Here is a 5905-nt window from a genome sequence, read left to right as displayed (position 1 = left end):
TTTTCATTCAATAATAAGCCCTGGACTTATATACCATATCAAATTTTTAATGGCTGTTCAATAATTCCTTATAGGTATATGCTATCATGTACGTAAATAACCCCACACTGATGGGAACTCAAGTGTTTTAGTCTTATAAACAGTAAGTCAATGAACATCCTGCAGACACACCTTAACATTTGTCTAGGATAAATTCCTAGAACTGAAATTGCTGGGTAAAAAGATATATACATATTTCATATTTTGATACGTATAGCCAAACAGCCTACCAGAAAAGTTATTTCTATTTCTATTCTCAATTATATTCATTTTCCTGTATCTCTGATGACTTAAAAACTTATTTATCCCCTGGTGTTTTTTTATGCACATTTCCCTGATTACTGGCCAAGTGTTACACATCTTTTCATAAGTTTATTAGTCCCTCGTATTTCTTATGTGATTTTCTAATACATGTCCTTTGCACATTTTTTCTTTCACTAGATCAGTGTTTGTCTTATTGATTTATAAGAGCCTTTGGATATTAGTGATATTAAGCCTTTGTCTGTCATACATACCCCAGATTTCTTTTTTCTAGTTCACTTTAAAAAATCTTTGTTGGGGGAAGGGTATAGCTCAAATAATAGAGTACATGTTTAGCATGCATGAGGTCCTGGGTTCAATCCCCAGTACCTCCTCTAAAAAATAAATGAATAAACCTAATTACACCCCCCCCCCCAAAAAAAAGGAACTGAAAAAAATCTTTATTATACTTTTGTAAAAACAGTTTTATAATCTATATAGTCATTTCTAACAATCTTTTCCTTTAAGGTATCTGGCCTTTGTGTTCTGCTTAGAACTAGGTCCTTCACTCCCCAATATTATAAAAATAGCTCCCTAATAACATTTCCTCTTGGTATTTTTTAAACTTTTGAGAGCATTTCTAGAGGGCAATCAGGTGACACTAATAAGACTTTATTAAAATGTTCATTCCCTTTGCCAAAAGTTTCCCTTTTATTTTTTAATTTATTAAAATTCTTTTTGGCAGGGGAGGTAATTAGGTTTTTTAAAAGTTTACTTTAATGGAGGTACTGGGGATTGAACACAGAGACCTTGTGCATGCTAGGCATGCATTCTACCACTGAGCTATACCCTCCCCCACTAGAAGTTCCCTTTTTAGAATTTATCCTAAAGAAATAATAGATACAAAGTTTTAGTTTCAAAGGTATTCACTAGAGTTGTTTATAATGGCAAAAAACCCCAAAACTGTAAACAACACAATGTTCAACAATGGAAGACTGCTTAAATCAATTATGGTATATCCATAGTCTTTAAAATACAAAAAATATTTAATCATATTGAAACATATTAAAAACTTAAAGCCCAAATATGCTAAGTCCAATTCACAAATACCAAAACAAATTTTTGGCTAGGTACAAAAAGGAAGACTGTATTTATACAATAGTGGTTAGCTCTGGGCACTGGTAAAAATGGGTGATTTTTATTTTGGGGGGGTTAGGAGGGAAGGTAATTAGGTTTATTTATTAAATTTTTTTTTTGATGGAGGGACTGGGGATTGAACCCAGGACCTTCCTTGTGCATGCTAAGCCTGCACTCTACCACCGAGCTTTACCCTCCCGACCTGAGTGATCTTTTTCCTTTTTTTTTTTTCTTCTATGAGAACAGTTTGAAAAATAAAAACATTTAAAATTTAGTGTAGCCTATAATTATGCAGATACAACATTGTTAAATGTATCATTTGTGTTTTAGTAGCTAAAGGTGTCTTAGACTAGAGGGTAATACCCCTGTTCAACTTAAAAACATAAATTTTGCCTCATCCAATAGCTTTAAGCAAGTCAATTAAACTTTACATACCTGGGTTTCCTCATCTGTTAAATGAGGATAATGGTACCTACCTTGATTTAACTCACAAGGAAATTGTATAAATTGTTTATCATTCACTGTAAGCAACATAGAATAAGGTGCTGATAATATTGTTCATATTCAACTACATGATTATCATTGTTTTTGCTTAGACCTCTTTACTGAGGTATTGCTGACATACAAAAAGCTGTACATATTTAATGTATACAACTTGAGTTTGGAGGTAAGTATCCACCTGTGAAACCATTACCACAATCTATGACATAAACATATCCATCACCTCCTAAAGTTTCCTGTAACCCATTCTACTTACTGTTTTTTTTGTGATAAGGACACTTAAGATCTATCCTCTTCACAAAATTTTAAGTGTACAATACAGGACAGTTAACTACAGGCACTGTGCTGTACGTAGATCTCTAAGACTTTCCATCTCGTATAATCGAAACGGTACCCTTTGATTAATACCTCTCGTTTCCCTCTCCTTCCAGCCCCTGGCAACCACTATTCCACTTTCTGCTTCTAAGAGCTTGACTAGATTCCTCGTGTAGGTAGTATTTTTCCCTCTGTGTCTGGCTTGTTTCACGCAGCATAGTGTCCTCAAGGTCCATCCATGTTGTTGCAAATGGCAGGATTTCCTTCTTTCTAAGGCCTGAATAATATTCCATCGTGTGTATATATGATTCTTGTTGCTTTTAATGTAAATGCAATGGAAACAATAGCTCAAAATCTTTAAGGAGTATTTTTTCCTTATCTAAGGGAAACAAGAATAAACAAGAGAAAAAGTGGCCTACCAAAACAGATTTCGAGGGAAGATAATTATTCAACAAACATTTACTGATTGCCTACTTTGTGCCAAGCCTGGGGTTAGGGTTGGGGCTGGGGTAGGGGAGAATAAGAGTGAATAATACACAGTCTCTATTCTCAGGTACTTTATTCTGGTGGATGACACATGTCAATGCCCAGACAGAATCACAGGCCATTGACCCTAGAACCTGAAGAGGCTAAGTGCCTCTACCATGGCAATAAAGGACTGTCAAGTTTGACCATCAGAGATCAGCTGAACCAGGTATATAGGAGCTTGGCCTCATCACAGAGTTACAGTGGAAGCGGCATCAAGGTAACCTGCAGCAGTTTTGCAGAGCCTAAAGTGAAATTAGGGGACAGATTGGTTGGGGATGCCCCACACTTGAGGGGTTCCCCTGGTAAGCATAAGGGGGAATCCCCTTAAATATGGTAGAACCCCAACAGTAAATATAGGGGCTGGAGGGGAGAACAGATCCCTGCCTGCCAGTAGGAGACTGGAAGGGGTGGGGGAATTCTTAAAAACTCCATTTACAGAACAGGAGATCCCCTTCTGTTACTCATAGTTCCCTTGCACAGGGTATTCTGAGACATTTGTGATTACTAGCCTCTTGAACCCTGTTTCTGACTCAATCTTCCTTCGGGGTTTAGGATAAGACAACTGAATATATATTTATAAATATAAAATGATAAAAAATATGAATACACACACACACACACACACTCGCGCTGTTTGGCTGGTAAGTCAGTGGCCCCAGAATTTAAGCCATTTATTTGTACCACTTGAATCGAGTGTCGTTCATTCCTAATTAGTCCATGCTGAAACATAATTCCAGACAGAAGACGATGTGGATTTTACAAAATATAAAGTAAGATATATGTCTGAGAAAATTACAGTTCTGACACAATTAACAGCTTCTGGTACCACCAGAATCAGCAAAATATCAGCAAAATAATACTAGCATAAACTTACATGATGCCTATTACGTACAAGGCATATAAAGATGAAAAGAAGCAAAGATATGAATTTAACAGTTTGGGAATGGAAACAACCTTTAAAGTTGAAAGAAAAATTCTTTAGTACATTTTACTTCCCATCACCTTAATCCCAGATAAGCAATTAACTTCAGGAACTCTTTCCTCTTTTCATGCAGATGGCAGTGGCAGTTAACACTGAATTAATAATATATTTATTTGCAAAGTGTTTGGAATTTTGAAAAATGCATTAAGGACAAAGAACAGTATTATTAAAACATTCTTTCATATATCACATGGAAGCACATAATACATACAGCCAAGCAGGCAGAATCCTCCCACTCTTCCAAGGTACAAATTCTAATATTCTCCTGTCCTACACTTTTCAACAACTAAAAGCAAGACAAAATGTTTAAAAACCTCACAAACTGTACCAATCTGAGGACCTCTATTGGAATTTCACGCTGTTGATCACCGGTGGCCGGGTGACAATATGGATAGGTGGCAATATGATTATTACTGGAAAAATAACTCAAAGCCAAAATCTTTTTGTAGTAGGTTGGTACCATCATTCTTTATGTTAAAAATTGCATTTCATCTCTAAGGTGGAACTAATATTTTTTGCTTGATATACAACACTGCTCATTTAGACAGATAATAAAATTACAGTGAAAATTGCTTTGAATAAATCTATACAATCAATAATATGAGTCTGGAAATGCATGCATGTGTTCAGTCAGTTTAAATATATCAAGACAAATGATATTTTATAATATGGTTGGGAAAATCTGTTTTTTTAAAGTTGATCTTGGAAAAATACCATATTCCATATTCCACATGATATATTCAAAGCTTCAAATATTATTTACATTAAAAGTAGAAATTTCTGAACAGAATCATGACTAGAGAGCCTGAAAATTGTAACATGCTCTTTATTAAACATATATAACTTTTCATTAATATATAATGTAAGTTAAAACCTCTAACACTAGATAACCTATAACTGGAGTTTCTGTTTCATTTTTTCCTATGTACATGCTAATATATATTAATGTAAAAAATAAAATATCATTTTTCCCACTCAATAACTATCTTGAACATATTTTATATTAGTTTGTGATTAAAGTTTTAATGTATTTCTTAAGAGTAAAAAGCTCCCCCATAGTTTGAGAATATCCTTTTTTTAACCTGAAATAGGTTTAAAAAAGTTTAAGATTTCACATTTCAAAATAGTAAAATGAGTGTAAATACTTTAAAATCTGCTCATTGTGGCATACTAAATTTTTTTTTTAAAGTAAGGGCTCTAAGTTGGGAAATCTTTTTCTGAAATACTTGAGTACGATTATTATAAGAGTTTCATTTCTGGCTCAATCTGTTCTTCTAATCATTCTAAATCCTAGATACAGTGTGAACAGTTAAAAAACAAGTCCTAAAGATCAGTTCTTGTCTTTATACACACGATCGTCGGAGTCGCACGCAGCGTCTGTATAAGCAGACTCCTCCCCACTCCTGGGGAAAACCCTGCCTAATATTTATAACGTTATGACATACTGTAATACTCACAAGGTGGTTGTAGAAGTATAAACACGACTGGGGTTATCTGATTGGCTGCTGGTGATGTAACACCCATGTCAATACTTCCCAGTGAACGCACGTGTTCGACCTTTTATTTAAATTTCCATTTCATCACAGCAATAAGACACTCGGGGCGGTGCATTTTCTGTGAAATGATTATTGCCCTGGGCCTGAGGTGCAGCCTCGCACACACAATGCATCGGACGAGATGTCCGTGGCTGTAACCTCCTCGCGTGAAAGGCACCGCCTGGTCCAGTCTTTGTGAAGGAACAAAATAAGTTCACTTCCTTGGGCACCGCCGCCCACCCCCAGCAAATGACAAGGCTGGAGCGCAGCTCCCACCGCACAGTTATTTCCAAAGTCCCAGGTGAACTCCTGGCCAGAGCAGGAAAATGTGCGTCCCGGGCGCGGGTAGGTGCGTGCGGGAAGCGGGGAGGTGGCCAGACCCTGACACTCGCCAGCTGTTTGTCCTCCGCGGAGCCCGGCCCCGGCCGCACACGCCCTTCCCTCCCCGAGACCCCCAGCCCGCCGCCCGGCCTTTTGTCCCCCGCCCCTCGGCCGACTTCCTTCCCCGCGGCCGCACCCCCGCCCCCAGGCCGGAGGCGCGGCCCGGCCCCTTTCCCGGTCCCCCAGCGCCCCCACCCCACCCCACCCTAGCCCCAAGCCCAGCCCCCCTCCCCCAGCCCGGCCCCCA

Source organism: Camelus ferus, chromosome 29, assembly GCF_009834535.1.
Source record: "Camelus ferus isolate YT-003-E chromosome 29, BCGSAC_Cfer_1.0, whole genome shotgun sequence".
NCBI lineage: Eukaryota > Metazoa > Chordata > Mammalia > Artiodactyla > Camelidae > Camelus > Camelus ferus.
The sequence above is the reverse complement of the archived record's forward strand: the minus strand, read 5'-3'. Positions refer to the sequence as shown.